Below are 18,775 nucleotides of genomic sequence, written 5' to 3'. Positions count from 1 at the left end.
GAGAATGCCTAGGAGTTGTGTTGCAGGTGGGTGCAGCAGTGGTACAAGAAGGCAGCAAGCAGCCAAAATGGCTCAACAGCATCTATCAGCGGAAAAACAGGAGGCTGGCTGACCGAAAACAAGAAGTAAGCAGACAGGATAACCGCGCGCCAATGCCAAAACAAAACCTACCAGCAACAAACACGAACCCTGCCGGGAGAAAAACGATGAGCACAGCAGGCTATTCCATTGCTGATGGGACTAACCTAGACCGAACCAAACTGAGAGCCCGCATGCTAACTGGGCACTTTCTGTTTATTATTATATTAATTGCAAATAATGTGGCAAAAACAAGATGGGAAAAGCCACATACCTATGAAGAGGCAAAATAGGAAAGCATGTTGTACTAGACTTACCGGGCAGCTTGAGATGATCAAAGCAAATGCCTTAGCCAAAACGGAAGTCCCCCTGTGAGACTGTAAGCAAAGTTCCACATACTTAAGGCAGGAATGAGCGCTATGCATTTGTTGATCATTACAATCGCCGCCTCTTTTTAAACGGGGCGCGCCATTGTTTTAGTCCTCGTCGTCATCTGGTGACGTCACAGCTCTAGGGGATATGACATCAAACTGTCGACTTTAAAAATTAGTTCCTTGAGATCCATGGTGCGTGGAATATTTTGAAAAATATCTGCATTATTGAGTCTTTTGTTTTCCGTTTAAAAAGAATTTACGCAAATTCAAACCCAAGAGCGAGTGGCCAAGATTTATTTCATCTTGAAGAAGACATTTTCTGAACAAAGTATGTTCACAGTTTTTACACTTGGAGTTTTCTTTAAGTGTCAGGGCATTATACCCGTCCTGGATAATCGATCAATGTGCTGTTTACGACAGCATCCGTTTAACTCACACGGTAATTCCATTACTATTAGCCATAGCTCTTGGCTTGCTGACTCTGTTGTGCTCAACCAAAAACATGACTATCAGCAGGTGCGCAACAATAGCTGTCATTGTCCAGGCTAGACTTGATATTGCGTTCCCTGAGTCATATATAACCTCCGTAGTTCTTAACACATAATAGATGTTCTCCGGTTTGCAAGAAGCTGCTGATGTCTTGTGACTGACTTTCAGGCCAAGATTTCAACTATATATATTTTTTAATTGTCTCAGAAATGTTAAATACCATATTTTTTTTAATTATAAGGCACACCACAAAAAAAAAGCCTTTTTTGAAATATTTGATTTGTATGCCACACACAAAAAAAGTATCATTTGTGCACTGATTCGTTATTCAGAATATATCATTGATCACGATTTCAAAGCATTAGATACAACAAAAATCAAGCCCGGATTGCATCGAGGACCAAAATATCCTATTGACCAGACCACTAGGTAGGGATAGGTGATACATAAATAGGCAGAGGTTTTATCTCACCATTCTACAATTTTTAGTCACCTAACTGTTGATGTTATTATTGGGCCGGGTTGTAAAAATACAGTCTGACTTGAAACTGGTGTGTGGTACAGAAATAAAGGTTAGGGACCACCGAAATAAAGTATTGTATCGCCAACTCCCAAAGTCCTTATTGAAAAGCACGATATTTTGACCTGAATGAAAAGAAAGTCATTGGGGGAATTAATTAGGACGTTCTGAATTGAATTAAGAGAAAGGCATTGAGAGAAGTATTTCAGTCATCCTGAAAGATAAAAATAAACACTTGGCCGCACATGTACAAAACAGTTGTCATTTACAATGCTTAATTTAAGCTGAAAAAAAAGCAATACAAAATTTTATACCAATTTTTAATCACTTTCTGTATTCTCATTTTTCTAACAAATCTGGTTCACTGATCCTTCAACCGCCAGGGTCGTCGGCACTCCACTCTCTGTGGTGTGTCTTGGGCAAGTCCAGCCTAGCGTCATCCATCCCGCTCCAGGCTGTATTTTTCGGTAGGGCTTTGCTCCCCCACATGAAAAAGATCATACTGGCTTCTACTGTTACCAGGAGCAGGAGAAGCCTTATGATCTGACTAAAGTATAGCACCTTTATCGTCCGGTTGCCTTTGGTTTTTGTTGTAAAGCGTCATCCCACTATTCAGAGATGAGCCGGACCTCGGCTTTGACGGAAAACTGTGGGTGACAATACTAATACTAGATCCTAAATTACTAAGGAAAAGCCTTTTTATGTGTTGTTTGTATCCCTGTTGTGATCCGGTTTCGATTTCAGTTTCATCAGATGTTATGCAATTGTGAATAACCATCTATGACCTTAGCAACCTGATGGTTGGAATTCGGTGCTCTCACCACTGCTATCAGTTTCAATCCCCGTTACGACCACTGTTATGCAATTGTGGTCAGTGTTTATTGACTGATCAGTAATTTCACAATTATGGTAACTTGGTCTGTATGTAAGGTGCACCGGATTCTAAAGTGCAAATTTTTGGCGACTCTTGAATGCGCCTTATAGTCCAATACATTAGAAAAGTTATTTTTGCTTAATCAGTTGAGCCAAAGCCAAGATTTCAAATACAGGCACTAAAGTCACTTCTCTCTTGAAACCTGCTCGCATACTGAAAAGCACAAGAACGATTTAGACAGCCTAACGGGGGACAAACATGCTCATATTTGCCACCAGTTGCTAAGCGATCAAACACGAAGTAGCTCGGTTGCTTTTGGCCTGCTCGTTTAGATGTTAAATAGGCTGACGCAATAAAGGTACACACAGGTAGATGTGCTGTATTTTGTATAAGCCAAATGTTTGTAGTTAAAAACAGGAATGTTGAAGACTCATTTTATTTCAGACAGATACCGATCGTTATACCCACATTTTAGGTAGTCTGCTATCACATCCCCTGTACCATTTGTGCATACAACTCCCTTTTCTATGTGAAACAATTATATTTCTAAAGAAATACCTTTCAATCCCAAAATATTTTTCATTAAAATGTAATTTATTCAATGATAATGTGTACCAATCCTTTTATTTGTTTTGGATTGTTGAAAGTCGTTTACACTACCCATTTTAGCGTCATTGATGTGACGGAGTTAAACGACCAAAAAAGGACTCTGACCACAGGGGACGTGTCCTTGAAGCTTTAATTTTATTTTCATGGGTTAAGCAGGCATGACATGAAGTCTGGGTGATTCAGCCATTGTGGTTGTAATCCTCGTAAATACTTCCATTGTCCGATTGGAATGCACAATAAATTTCAGCTACCTTCTGAAAGGTTTATACTGAAAGAATTTGAGGATTTCCTGTAGTGGTTGTTCTTGTGTTTTAATGGTAATAACAAGTACCTAACCTAGGCTTTGTCAGTTTCTGAAATAATCTTTAAAAGAGAAATACTTGATAAACAAATGGCTCATATTTTCTTGCTTTTTGGGATGTAGTCTCCACAAATACTGGAACATATTTTGGGTTTACTAGTGACACGCCCACACTGTCTTGGTTTTGCAGGCAGATTAAAAAAATTGGAATACAACTCAGGATGGGTTTATAGCACAAGTCTGGTTGTGTTGTTGCGTTATAGTATTGTACATGTTCTTAAGACCAGAATCTTATACTTTATAGATAATTGATGTGGGAAAAGTTCAATATCCAACTTATTTAAAATAAATTAATAATACGTCAGAGTATTCCCCCTGCATTGTTGTTTGTACCCATTCCAACTGATAAACAGTTTCTACTTTCCTAACATATCTTAAAAATCATGTAAAGTGTAGAACAAGGGTTACAAATTCAAATGGAGAGCCAAACAAAAAGAATTGCTCAAAGCCGAGGGCTTGATTGATTGAATGTTGAACATCTTTGAAAATACGCATATACCGGGTAGTTCAGTTAACCTAATTGAAGTTCCTGAAAAGCTAACAAATATATTCCAATATGATTAGATAAAGTGATATTTTCTTACAGCTCTGTCAGTAATGTTCAAATTTACAAAAAAGATACATCCCCCATTACATGAACATTAAATGAAAGAAGCCTGTATTATACAGGCACTATTAATAGCCTTTGGTTTCTATGCTAACACAAGTGGGTTATATTTACTGCAATGAAAAAAAAATAGTCAAGTCGCATTGATATGTATAGCCCTTATTAACAAAATTTCTCAAAAGGCTGCACAGGCCTAAATTTTCTATCATTTAGTCAACTGAAATTGTTTTACAAAACAAAGTACAATTAACTACAAACCAAAAAAAACATTTGCTTGAATAAGAAGTAACCCACACTAAAAAATATATATGTGCAAATTCTCCTGGTGTATAATACAATATTAAATCAAGATCATCTCCGATGCTGTAGAAAACATTTCTGCAGCTCTTAATTGGCCTGTAGGTCTTGACTTTGACATATGTGGTCAAGAATATCATGTTGTCTGTACATCAATAAAAATTACAAAAATAAATAAATTGTTGAGGAACTTCAAGCTGGTTTTCTGAAGATTTACCGGTAGTTGTTTTCTTTTGCAGTATTCGAGACCGGGTCGAAACATTTGTTTGTCTGGAGAGGGATGGGCGCCATGAGGCTGTACTTGCCTAAGACACACCACAGGAAACGGTGCCCCTACGACCCTAGTGATTAAAGGATACACCCACACACATTGTTTTCTCTAAGCATTTATGGTGGAATACTGTATACTTTCTATAGTAATGGCTGAGCTCCCCTACACAGAAAGCATGCATTTGATTTGCAGCATTCTCATTCGGCTGTCAAAAGGGATAGCAGCAATTACTGTTGTATGGCCAGTGAACCATAATCTGATGCCCGCTGTGTGTATGCGTTTGTTTGTGTGTGCTTTTGTCTTAACACCTTCCTGTGAGATCATTTTAAAGTTGTGCAATGTTCTATTCAAAAGATCTTCCCCAGTTTACTCATCATGGTGACTTTTCCATTCTTTAGGTGCAAAACGTTTGTCAGTTGTTGAAATCTTAGCACAGTGTCCAGGGGACTAGTGCCCTTTTTATATCCAATTAGCATGAGAAAAGGGGATTGTTTCCCTGCCACAGTTGTTGGCAGTTTACAACAGATGTTCTAAGACAGGGGTCTTAAACTCAATTTACATGGAGGCCACTGGAAACAGAGTCTGGGTAATGCGGCGCCGTATCAAGTTTTTCAACAAGAAAAGCTCTGATAAAAACATTCCAACACAAAATTTGAATGATTTTTTTTTTAAATATTACGAATTACCATAATACCGTATTTAAAAAAACTGAAAATCTACTGTAAAGTATGTCGAAGTACTGAAAAGTTGCAAAAAAATAAGTATTACTTAGAAGTATGAAAATGAAAAAAGACCAAAACTTGACCCCCCCCAAAAAAACTTAAAATGAAGATCAAAAAAGGAAAATCAACTGAAAAAGACAACTAAAAAATTACCCCAAAACAAAACTAAAACATAAATCAACCGGAAAACGACCAATAAACCGACTGAAACACAACCAAAACCAAATTTAAAATATATATACTGTGTAGTTTTTAAGCTGAGGGCCACAAGCTATCATCGGCCTGGTCTTAGTTTCTTCAGAAGACCAAGACTCTATGGAGCCACAAATCAGAGCAGGCAGAGACCCATTTTGTCCTCAAAGGTAAACCAAGAAAATATTTTTGCTGCAGTGGCAAATATGTCATGTCTGACACGCTATACAAGTACTTACCGATCATTTAAATGATAACCATGACATGGATCAGTAATTTCATTATTGCTACCAAATTTCTTTCCCCCTTACCATTTTGCGAAGACTGAGAGAGGGCTTCTGTCAACAATGGCCTTTTTATTCTTTTGTGTGAATTGATTTTCCTTTTCATGTAAATAAATGTTAAATTGTTAGTATAAAACACGTGCATTTGTGTGTGTCTACTATTTTTCTGATCAATCATTAGCCATTTCAATGAACTGAAAAATAAATAATTTCAGCTTTAAATTAAAATATATTTAGAGTATTGCTTCCCTCATGATAAATGCTAGACACAAAACAAGTCTATGTCGAATTAATTCGGGTAGAAAAAAACGTGAGCACTACCTGCCCGCCGAATCGGTAACCACCAAATTTAATCTGAATTAAATATAGTTTTAAACAAATTACTCCAGCCGTATAATGCAGAAAATAAACTAATTCTTTCCACTTTTTACCATTCCAGAGTGATACAATGATGGTAAATTTGCGTCAAAGATTAAAAGTAGTTCAAAGCATTGTTATGAGAAGTCATTGAACACTTGCTTATCTTATCTGGCAGAGCCCATTTAACTGTACGACACGTACTCAATGTTGAATTCCAGCAGTAAAAGTGGTTTTTACAAAGTGTCCCGATTATTTGTGGCAGAACATTGAAAGTGGGGACCAAAGAGGTTAATAAGTCTCCTGAAACATAGCGTGCAAAAGGTGGTGTGCAAATGTGTAAAAGGTACATTTCTTTGACGTGTGTGTGTGTGTTAAAATGTATGCCCTTCATATACCATCTATATTAAAAAAATATATTATTTAGGCTCTCAATTTAAAATGTAAACAATTTAGGACAGTAATCCTACAGTTCTCAGTTAATGGGGCCCAGAACTCCCCACGTAAATGAAAATCTGAAAAGAAGCCCCTGACAAAATGACAACTATAGATCTACAAATAAGAACACTGAATTACAGGAACATGAACAGTCTTTATTTTCGCTATGCAAAAGTACAACCAACTTCTCCTTTCAACCTAAGTAAGCAATTTAGAAAGCAGCTGGCTAGCTGCATTGGGTATCTTTGGGTTGATCTAGGTCTCTGTGATTATAAAAATACAATTGTCCCAAACGTATTGGTTTCCCACGAGTTGTAGCTCCAGGTCATCTGTTTCATGGGTAATGGATCTGGTGTTGGTAAGATACAGGCTTGGACAAGGTAGCTTGTGAGAGTTGTTCTGTAGCCTAGTCGCAGTTGGCCGGACTTGCATCTCCGCATTTCCCTTCTTTCCTCACACTGCCTTAGTCGCTCCCCAAACCCAATAAAAATCAATTTTTCAATCCAACTAGCTGCTTAAAGCTAGCTGTCGTCATGCTCCACAGTCTGCTTGGTGGCCACATTGACTTGTGTGCCCACCCACTGACAACATACACCTTGCTTAGTCCAATAATATTAATTTGTATAGCCCTTGATCACAAGAAGTCCCAAAGCCTATCACAGTCGCACACACAGGTAGTAATGCCCACCCAATACACACACACGTTCAACCTGCCCCTGTGATAGCATTTGCTGTCTGCAGTCTGCTGCAGAACACGATGCATGATTCGTTGATATCAATGACAATAATTACAATTCAATTCAAAACAGCGACGCAGTAAACCAGCGATAACCGATGAGCAAAGTAGCCAGGGATTACTGCTTTGTAATTATACTCTCACCATTTTCGTTCGGAGGGCCGGATTCTAAACTAAAACCTGCCAGGGGCTACACATGGCCCACACGGCGTAGTTTTCCCACCCCTCGCCACCACATGGACGGTTACAAAATCTGATATGGTTGATAAACTATTGTATTCCCTCGCAAATGTCATCTCACTGATTTTAAATCGAATTACACGAGAGAAGGAGCATATTATTATATCACTGTGGTTATCTGTCGCTGTTACTTGCGCAATATTCATGTGGACTTGCGTAACAAATACGGAACGCATTTCCTGCTTTCATAAATGATCTCGTGCGGTTTTCTGTTTCCTGTTTTACTACTTCACCTGCACGACCTGAGGCGGCTTTCCGCTGAACTTGCTTCAAATGATTTTGCATGCATGTGTGCGTGCATGGGTAAGCTAGTTTACCATATTCTAGCCCCACCCACTAATTACACAGCACAGCAGTGGTAGAGTCAGAAAGAGAAAAAGTGTCAATTCCGTGGGATTAGGAAGGAAGGAAGAAGCAAGAAGAGAAGTCTTCAAACTCCAGAGATTCAGTAGGTGAAAATAAAATATAAAACAAGACAAATAGCTGAATGATGTTTTGTTTAGTTTTTAATTTAGATACAGTTATCCCTTGTTTTTTGCGGGTTGCGTTCCAAAATGGTCCCATGATGGTCAAGACCTGCAAAGTAAAAATCTTTATGAATTATTATATACTGTATTATGCATAGAAAACAAACAACAAATCCATTTTATAGGCTAATTTATTTGTTTAATCAATGATTGTACTTGTGTATATAATATATATATATATAATATATATATATATATATATATATATATATATGTACATATATATATATATATATATACTTCTGTACTGTCAAATTATAATTCTTAAAATAATCTTGCTGCTTTATTGCACTTCTACAGGGATGGCAAACTCGGTTTGGCTCCAGACTTTCTGTTGTCAGGCGGGCCAAAACAGTAAAAGAATGTCAACACCAAATTTTCAGCTTTGCTTTTCAATATTATGCTTTATCACTCCGCCTACATAAGTAACTTGCCTTTCATATTATAATCATGGATGACAGAATATCTTTTCTGAACACAACACATTTATTCACTTGAAAATATTTTCATGTTTAGCATTGAATGTGTCAATATGTTTATTTTAACAGTTTAGTAAATGCAGTTTTACACCTGAACCAACTCACCATGCTATTCAATCTCAATACTTCTCTTCAGCATCCACAAAGAGAATTTGGCTTGCATTGATTTAAAAAAGTTTTGATACAAAAGACTCTTATTCTTTTTACATACTCGGAATTTTAAGACGGACCAGATTAAATCATCCAGCGCGCCGGATCTGGTCCGCGGACAGTATGTTTGACATAACTGCAAAACTGTAATGATTAAGGACACAATCCACCTTATTTCAACAATATTTTGTTGCCATCATGTGGATGACAAAAATGTGGCATGAAAAGAACATACTAAAAAAACCCAAAAGTTTATAAAGGTTTTTTGTTTTACTAAAATCTTCTTTACTGTCAAAATATGATTTAATAAATACATGTGCGACTATATTGCACTGTTGATTGGTGTACCGATAAGGGCATTTGTGATAAAGTAGATTTCAATGGGAACCTGATTTAGGCAGAAAATTCAATTTGGCCCAAAAAAGTGAATGATGCACTTATGTTACTAGTGTGATGATATAGTATCATTATATTTTTGCGAGTTTTGTTTCACTCTTGCTCACTGCCCACATGCCAAGCTTCATTAACTCCTGTAATTAATGATCCTGTTCGCCATATATTATCGCAGAGCCCACTTTGATGTAACCTTGACTCATTTGTCATTGTTTAAAAATTCAGAAACTTTGTAGGTCATTTTCTACTTCATGGTTCACGGCTCCCTTTACCACCACTGAGGACGCAACTCTGGACAACTTTCATCACTGCTCACGGTTTATAGCCGGTTTTTGAGTCGTGGCAGAGTTGTCACCAGTCATTTCTGAATGTTGTCGGTCCAGTTATTTTTCTGTCTTTTACTTCTCTTGCCCCCTTGGATTGTGCCCTGGAGAATGATCTTGGCCAGTCCTGATGAGCTTGTGACCTGACAATACCATTGTAAATCCTTTTCTAAATCTTACTTTTGTGTGTACTTCTATGCGATCTACTTCTCATGATGCTTTTAGAGAAACTTGACATTGAAAAATATTTGTACGGCAGTCGGTCAAGCTGTTTCGCTTACGTGTTTTACTTAGACTGCAACATTATTGAAGCACAGGCAAAAAAAGGGCGGGGCAACTGCTTAGCCAGTCAGAATGCAGAACACAATGCACAATGAAAGTCCAAAAAGTGTCGAAACCGCAAAAAGTAAACTGCAATACAGCAAGGGATTACTGTATTTCAATAGTTTTCCCGTTTTTTCTTTTGTATTAGGTTATAAAATTAAATGTTATCTAGTCTGCACACTTTCTTTTACATATTAAATTAGCAACTTATCCATAATAACTAGAGCAAGGTGGCTGGTTGCCCTAACCGAGTTATGTATCCTTCCCTGCAGCCGGCCAGCAAGTCAGCTGATCAGATAACTGTGGTGGTGCTACTTGTGGTGAGGTGGGGGGAGTGGCTGTTAAAGTTCCCCTTTCCTTCAGCTGAATGGTAGGCAAACAGTCAGTCGGTGTGTGCAGATGCCAGGCTGCCGGTCAGCTGCTTCCCTGACGCTTCCTTCCACCCTGCAGGAACCAAAAGCATCGGATCAGCTGAGGATCTACTGAGCGGTGAGTCGGCCCTCTGAGCCACGGGGATGCATGCATGTGACGGGCAGCTGGATACACGCTCGGGGAGGGCAGTTATTGAAAATTGGCAGCAAATACTTAAAAAAAACAACTTGATTGTATAGGGAAATTGAAATGTTTGTGGCGCTGTGGAATCTTATCGCACCCTTTTCTGTAAAAACGGTTGCTATGCTTTTGTAATTGAAGGTCAGTTGTGAATGTTCTCTGCGGCTGTCTCGTGATTAAGTGATGTGCCTTTTGAAGTATTTTTTGTGGATCTAGTTGTGCAAAGTGTGTTAGCTGTGTTAGACTTATAAAACAATTTTCCAGTTAAAAACTAACATTTATATCTAGGGCTGCAACAACAAATCGATTAAATTGATTAAAATCCATGATTAAAAGCATTGGCAACTAATTAGTTAATCAATTTGTTGTGTCGCGCGATTATTGCCTCACTCAGCACGTCGCGGAGTCGGTGACGTCACACGCAGCGCGAGTGGAAAACATAACGGCGCGAGTTGGAGTGCAAACTCAGGTGCTATTTTCAAAGGCTACAATAAATTAAACTCGTGAAAAATGACGGACATGGATGAAACGGCTCAACCAAAGTCCGCAAAATTTTGAGAGGACTCCACACTTCAAAAAAAAAAGTGATATGGCACGGGAGCACCATGATGTCATGGCAGCAATCAAAACCAAAACATGGAGTCACTGACAAATATGAAGGGAGCTCCATAACAGGGTAAGCCACTACAACATTTGTTTTTGTTTATTTCATTTTTAAATGTGGAAACGTAACCTCTCTCTGGTAACTAGCTGATGTTAATCTTTGCTTTTTAGCTGATTAACGACTGAGCGCGTGTGTCCGTGAGATACTTTTTATTTCAATTAAATCATCTTAAGCATTGTTTTTTTTGTGTTGCACTTCCACACAATGGTAGTAAGATTGAGAACCATGTTTTAATTTTCTGGCAAAGTCCAAGTGATTAGGTGAGAAAACGTAACGTTAGTCTCTGGTTGCACACTTAAAACAAGCGCTTGCTTGTTAGCATATGAATTACTGCTTTTGCGTGAGCTAGATACTTTTTTTTTTTCAGTTAAATGAATGAATTAAGTTTACTTGGGAACAGTACAAAAAATAAACCAGTATCAACCACTGATTCACAAAAGTGAACAACAGAATATTTGCACCAAACACACGAAATATATCTGAACAATACACTATTAGTATTAACATGTGCCTAAAGGGAATAGGCTGAAGCTGAGCCTTTTAAGTGCCCACCCTTATTACACTTATAATCTTAAGCAGTGTTATTTTTACTTTATCAAAAAGCTCCACTTTCACACAATGGTGTTAATAAGTTTAAGATTAAGCATCACCTTTTACTTTTCTGGCAACGTCTGAGTGATTATTGTGTTCTTGTAAATATTGTCATAACAATACTCATACTTTAGGTTCTTATTAGAAAACGACAAACAATGACAAGCTTCATGATGAGAAAGAGACATCATGCACGCCACAGCAAGCAACCTGTCATCACTGAGAGCATCCTCAACATGATCCTCATTGACATGCTCACATTTTTTTTATTGTGATGCAAAGTTCTCAAAGAACGAAGAGTGAGTTCGTGAGCAAGGAGGTTACTTTTTGCTTGTTGATGTTGAAAAATAGGTTACTGGGTTTTCACATTTGCATTTATTTCCTGTTCCAAAAGCTCATGTCCCTTTAAACAACAAAAATACCTTTTTTTTTCACTTTTTAAAAGAATATCTTATAAATTTGCAGGTGTATACTATTGATTTGTATGTGTTTTTTGTTTATTGTTAAGTTATTTGACAAGCATTTGGGATGTTAATGTGTCACTGAGTTTTCCGATTTGCAATGATTTCTTGTTCCAAAACCTCATGTCCTTTAAACAACAAAGATGCCTTTATTTTGCACTTTATAAAATAAGTATATATTTGCAAGTGTATTGCATACATTTGTATGTATTTTCTTCGTTATATGACACAGATTTTTTGTTTTTAATGTTTAATATTGTACAATATTCTGTTTTGTGCACTATTTTCTTACTTGTCCACAAAACTTTATTACTTGAATAAAGAAAAAGACATAAATAATGAGTTGTTGTTTTTTTTTAATCCAATCCATCGATTTATCGAGAAAAAAAAATATTGTCAGATCAATCGATTCTTAAAATAATCGTTAGTTGCAGCCTTGTTTATATCAGTTGTCCCCAAACTATGCCCCGGCCTGCCTAGACATTTGTTCCTTCTCCCTATACAGTACCAAAGAGCATTTTGACGCATTTTTTTAACTTAAAAACAACTCAATGTGGCAGCACGGCGGTGCAGTGGTTAGCGCTTGTGCGGCACAGTTCATGTCATGGGAACCTGTCGTGGGTTCAAATCCAGCTCCAGACTTCCTGTGCGGAGTTTGTATGTTCTCCCCGTGCTTGCGTGGGTTTCCTCCCACATTCCAAAGACATGCATTTCAGGTGAATTGGCCGGTCCAAATTGTCCCTAGGTGTGAATGAGCGAATGAGTTGTCTGTCCCTGTGTGCCCTGCGATTGGCTGGCAACCAGTTCAGGGTGTCCCCTGCCCACTGCCCAGAGAAGGCTGGGATGGGCTCCAGCCCGCCTGCCGCGACCCTACTGAGGATAAGCGGTACGGCTAATGAGATGAGACAACTCAATGTCTGAGTTAGGGCTGCACGATTTAAGAAAAAAAAAACCAATTGTGATTTTTTTTTTTTCTTTTCTTCAGACCGCTATTGCAATTTCAATGCCTTTTTTGATTTTTAAAGAAAAGTGCATTTCCTGTGCAAGTTTCGTTTTTGTGTGAGTATTTAATCATAGTGACATGCTTTACCTTAAGAAAAAGCTCTTCTGGGGAGCTTTAAGATTGCTGTCTACTAAAACTTCGTGGGTGTGTTGCATAAAGTGCTGCTTGCAAACTTTGCCTCACCTTTATTGGCAAGTGCCAATAAATATTGCCTCTGACTGACAGGCACTATTAAAACCCGATCTGTGAACATTCTGGTTGGCCAAACACTCAGTCACTCAAATATCAAAGGGGAAAAAACCCAACCATGAAACTATAAATACTTGGGGGAAAAAACACGGTGTCCTACAATTACGCAATCTACAATAACGTCACAATATCAATTAGATTTTAGTTAATTGTGCAGCCCTAGTCTGGGTGCACATTCAAGGGTGTGGCAGGATTAGAAGCCGAGTCTCCATTGATAAATTTCTTGCCACTGGACTCTAATTGATAAAGATGACCCATAATGCGGCATTGCCATTTATTTCATTATCACACCATCTCTAGTCATATTGTCGGATATAACGAAATTGTGAATATGCTTAATTGCTGTTAAAATTGTCAAGAAAAATTGTTCAGACCTCACATTGTTTATTTTCTGTTAATAGTGTCATGAAAATTGTTCATACCACCAGAGAGGAATGTTAATTTTGTTGTGCATTTCACTTGTTACAATAACAAGACATTTGTCACTTCAGATACTTAAAATGACATAACTATTTTATTCTTCCATTCTATTCTGTGCGCTACGACATCACCATTAGTCTGTGGTACCGTGACTAAAAATCATGTGATGAGATCAAATCCGTGGCCTTTTTATACCACTTGAGGTCCAGTGCTTTGACCACTAAGCTGACCACTTGAATCTGTTGAGACCGTGCACGGCACAATAGAAAGTTCATGTTCTGTGTACTTTTTTCTGTGGTTATTGTTTATTCCATAAATAGTGTTATTTTCTGAATTTTGTTCTGTGAAGAATCTAGAGAGTGTTATTTGGTTAGTATTCATTTCATAAATGGTGTGATTTTTAATTTTCTGACATTTGCTCTGTGAAGAATCCAAAAGGATTATTTGATCATTGTGTTCTCAAAAACAATGCATTTTTACATTTAGGCCCTCCTGCAATGTCACACTTCTTTGTTACAAACTGAGCCAGGCCCCTCATCAGAGATAGGAAAAGTGATGTGGCCCTCCCAGGAAAAACTTTGGGGACCCCTGAGTTAGATAAATTACCCTTAAATGATCACATCTTTAAATGTGTCAGTTTATCATTAGGTTTGCTAGCAATGCACACTGCAGTACTACATAGTAACTAAATAGTTTCTCTTCAATGTGGCTAAATAAGATGATGTAAAACACAAACACTTTTTTACTTTGATGCGCTGCCTTTCCTAAGCCAGACATCATGTAATTATAGTAATCAGTAGATATTAGATTTATTCATGTACTGCGTCGATCTGCAAATATATTGTAACAATTGGTCCTAATGCATACAAAATAATATGTTGTTTTTTTTTATACTTTTTAGAATTTTCGCTTCCTAACAATGCTAAAATATACTTTAGATTTCAGGTTTAGCAAAGTAAGTTGGCCATTTTTCCCTTTCCTCATGTTAGTTTTTTATTTCTTGTAAATGTATGTCGACAATGATTCTAATAACATGATAATAATATTTAAAATACAAACAAATACCTCTTGGCTATTACTACCATTATTTATTATAATAATAAAAATGGTACAAAAGTAATAGTAATGCTAATATCTGTAATGTAGATTGTATTAATAATGGTGGTGAGCATGATAATAATAATACATGTTTTAATTAAGTAATACTCCTATCAAGTATTAGCTTATTAAATTATCTAGCTAGCTAGCTAGCTTGCTATCTATCGATCCATGTAGCTGTCTAGCTATTGAGCTATTGCGCTACCTATATATCTTCATAATTGGGCTGGAACAGACTAAAAAAATATTTAAAGAAATACAAAGAAAAGATTGCACAAATCTTATAGTTCAAATAACAGTTCACGATCTTTGTTTAAAAAATAGATAATTACAATTAATATATTGGCCCTTTTGGGTGTAGTTTTACTGTCATTTTAATGTGTTTATTTTTTGCTACAGTCATGAGTCTTTGATTACTTGAAAAGTGAGTACATAGAATACATATAAGTCGGAACAGTTATCTCCAGGTTGACTGTAGCTAACCTCAAAACAGTGTCAGCCTGTCTTGCCTCTCAGCTCTAAGTTAAGTAGCATACTATCGATAATGAGTTGACATTGGCGCAATTTCAACTCGTACCAAAGCATGTCACACAACATCATAGCGTACAATATCGATTTTCATGTAGTAACCACTATTTTCCCCATTGACAAGAGGCTGCCTGCATAACATTTTCTGCAAGAACTGCAAAAAATAATACAAGCTATGTTATTCTGTTGTGGAGTCTGAGGTTGCAACTTGTTTTGCTTGTTAGCCAGGAATAAGTTAAAGCTGCCATGGCAGTAAAGAAGGAAGCGACATATGAAGAATGTAGTTGGTAATTGAACAGGACACAGAAGTCCAATTGTAATGAATAGTGCAGCGGATTTTCCGCACTAAGCGGAGAGATGATGTTTGGACATGCATTACTTGTTGAGGTTGTGCACTGCAGTCAAGGTTATGAACTCCGGATGATCACTAATAGACTGTGGTTATAAAAATTGCACGCTTAAACATGTACATCCTGTAGATCGATTGGCTCAGTCTTTTTTTTCTCACCTGATATAAGCATGGAACAGTTTCGTCTTTATTGCAGGTGATACTAAAAAACTTAAATAAGTCACGAAACGCACGTTTTAAACGCAAATTATCTAACACCACAGTTGTTTTAAATACACGATGCTAACCATATTCTTTTAAGGTAACTGGTAGTCTGGAAGTCATTAGTAGGGAATCATAACAGTCTGCAGCTAGGCAGGAAGAATACTTTAAAACAGGTTTGACTGCAGAGGAAAACACACATGCTGCATATTGCGTTTTGAGCTGCAACTGTTGGTAAAGTCAATATATGCAGGATGACGGGATGACTGTTCTTATCTTATCACCTGTTTATTTATGGGATGTATGCTAAAGTATTAATACCCCTCTATGGTTCTAAATCTTGAAAATGAGCCAACGATCCCTATTCCCGCTAACCGGTGGAAATTAGAGGTACACCAAACGTGGTTTTCCGAATAATCACTGATTCCCATCGGACCTAAGTCGGACCTGCAGATTTCTGTTTAGCTGATCATGATTACAGTACTTGAAAAAATATGCACACAGGGTTTGTAGGAGTGCCTGAAATTCTTGAGAATGCTAAAATCTTAATTTTAAGGATTGAAAAGTGCTTGAATTTTGAGTTGAAGTGCTTGTGAATGTTTGGAATTGTTGCTATGTTTCACAATTCTGCTTTAAAATGATGTAGACACTGCTCCCTGATGGCTTTGATTTGGAAATACATTTATTCCCTTTGCGATTACTGGCAGCTGTCATTAGTTTGTATGGCATTGTCCCATGTGAGTTGTGGTCAAGATGACAGGTGCATGCTACACTTGGACAGGGTACTATAAAATGTGTATACGTGCCATGATTATGAATAATATATTGACATTTATTATGGGCCATGCAAAATAAAAAATAAGGTTAGCGTGTCCCAGTGGTAAATTGTAATTACCGTAAATTCCGGACTATAGAGTGCACCTGATTATAAGCCGCACCCACCTCATTTTGAGAGTAAAACTGATTTTGTACACACACAAGCCGCACTTGTATATAAGCCGCACGCGCCCACATTTAAACATGTAACACAAACACAAAATTAACCCAAACCCGACTTCAAGTCCCGCGATTGAAACTAAATGTCCTTCATTAAAGTCCACTGTCCAAAAATCACAGACGGCAAAATGAACGGAAAATGATACCGGTACTTAAGATTTGATGCAGACCTGCAGAGTCCAGATCCCGTTGAAAGTAATCCAAGGAAAAAACTGACCTTATATTTCCAAAGGTAAGGGTGGGAAAAATATCAGATGAACACATTTACTCACGCAACTCCTTTTTCTTTAACCAAGTTTTTACCCCCTCTTCTTTCCTTGTCTGTCCCTCACCTTTAGCGGTCCACACTTAAACTCGGCACCCCGCGTTTGTTCCGCCCCTCATTTTTCGTTCACCCGTGCAAAACATATCAGAGTAAGTGTCTAAAATAAATACAAATAAATACATTACAAAAATATACAGTTGCAAATACATATTATACATGGGTTACAAATAGTTACAAAGAAAGGCGGTACACCGAGAGAGTTTTCAAAGCTTTAATAATAATAATTTAGCTTTGACAGGGCAGTTAATGGTAGCAACATTCGAGCGCCGCTAGCGGCCGTTAGAAAAATTACATAAATTGGCCGCATCACTGATTAAGCCGCAGGGTTGAAAGTTAGGGTAAAAAGTAGCGGCTTATAGTCCGGGATTCACGGTAGAACGGATCGGTCCATCACAAATCCCCTAAATTTCAGAAAATCGGTGCCGATAAATGGACTGTCCGAAAACTCCTTGCAGCACAAGTGCCTGTCCACTTTTATGTTTGCATCTGTCCCAAGCAACAAACCAGAATTTGGATTTAGAAAAATTAACTGAGCACTCATGAAGGTATTTAAACCATTTTAGTAGTTGGATTGATATTGCTTGTGGTAATAGCAGTTTCTGAATCAAATCTGCCAATTTGTGTGCAGAGAAAAAATAAGATGAAACAGACACATTGCTAAACAAAGTCCCTCTTGTACCACATTTGCAGAGAAGTATGCTGTGTTATGAAAAGACTGATAATACTATCACTATTCTTTGCATCACGGTCTTAGTGTCATGATGCTTTGTTGCTATCTGGAACATATTAAGTGCAATCCTTCATTTATGTATTTTGCATTCATCTAGTGAGTCATTTTTTAATATTCATAGTACTCTAAAAATATTTGGTTGACTGTATTACTAAAGAAAAAAATCCTCATGATAGTGAACTCTACAAGAATCCACAAAATTGTTGTCTTGTACTTAGCAAAAGTGACAATGAAATAGCTTTGACCTTTCATTACTTTCGCCTGGCCTTGGAAATAATTATTTAATTACATATAATTCAAATATCACATAAAGGAATCTCAAAGCTCTCTTAAATCAGTGTGACACTTGCTAAAGTACATATATTTTGAATCAAGTTCATTCATCTGTCCATTATTTGCACCGCTTATCCCCAGTAGGGGTGCTGGAGCCCATCCCAGCTGTCCTCGGGCAGTGGGCAGGGGACACACTGAACTGGTTGTCATAAAGTCGCAAGGCACACAGAGACGGACAACTCACTCGCTCATTCACGCCTAGGAACAATTTAGACCGGCCAATTAACCTGAAATGCATGTTTTTGAAATGTGGGAGGAAACCCATGCTAGCACGTGGAGAACATGCAAACTCTGTACAGGAAGGCTGGTAGCTGGATTTGAACCTATGAGCTCCGAACTCTTCCGCGGACGCGCTAACAACTCATCCGCCGTGCCAGAATCAAGTTCAAAGGAACTCAAATGTGTTCCTGTCCTCTTGCCATAAACATAGTTGTGTTTTTTTCTTATGACATCCATGTTTTAGCAACATCGCCTGGAACTGAATTTTAGAACCAATTGCAAAGCCATTGTGAGACAGATGTTATTTTGAAATAATTTGGGGTTGCTAGTTGCATTCAAAGTACCCATAATCATGTCTTTCTCCCTTGATTACCTGTGTATTTAATAGAAGAAAATAGTCAGTGGTCCTTA

General features: G+C 37.6%; 1 protein-coding gene across 7 annotated transcripts in view; it reads left to right on the top strand.

The window, feature by feature from the left end:
* rab27b (RAB27B, member RAS oncogene family) overlaps nucleotides 1–18,775 on the top strand; it is an 82,573-nt gene that overhangs the window by 20,055 nt on the left and 43,743 nt on the right. The window contains exons 1-3 of one of the 7 annotated variants that reach the window (XM_088355862.1): nucleotides 7,854–7,897; nucleotides 9,918–10,015; nucleotides 10,096–10,134. The exons of 1 other annotated variant lie outside the window; for it this stretch is intronic. The gene's annotated coding sequence lies outside the window, so the exon portion shown is untranslated. Of the gene's footprint in view, nucleotides 1–7,853; nucleotides 7,898–9,917; nucleotides 10,016–10,044; nucleotides 10,135–18,775 lie in introns of those variants that run through there. 5 more of the 7 variants (XM_088355867.1, XM_088355864.1, XM_088355866.1 and 2 more) reach the window with 5 other exon arrangements.

The sequence above is a fragment of the Urocampus carinirostris genome, chromosome 16, assembly GCF_059441175.1.
Source record: "Urocampus carinirostris isolate Australia breed hairy pipefish chromosome 16, RoL_Ucar_1.0, whole genome shotgun sequence".
Classification (NCBI taxonomy): domain Eukaryota; kingdom Metazoa; phylum Chordata; class Actinopteri; order Syngnathiformes; family Syngnathidae; genus Urocampus; species Urocampus carinirostris.
This window is presented reverse-complemented; position numbering and strand designations above follow the sequence as displayed.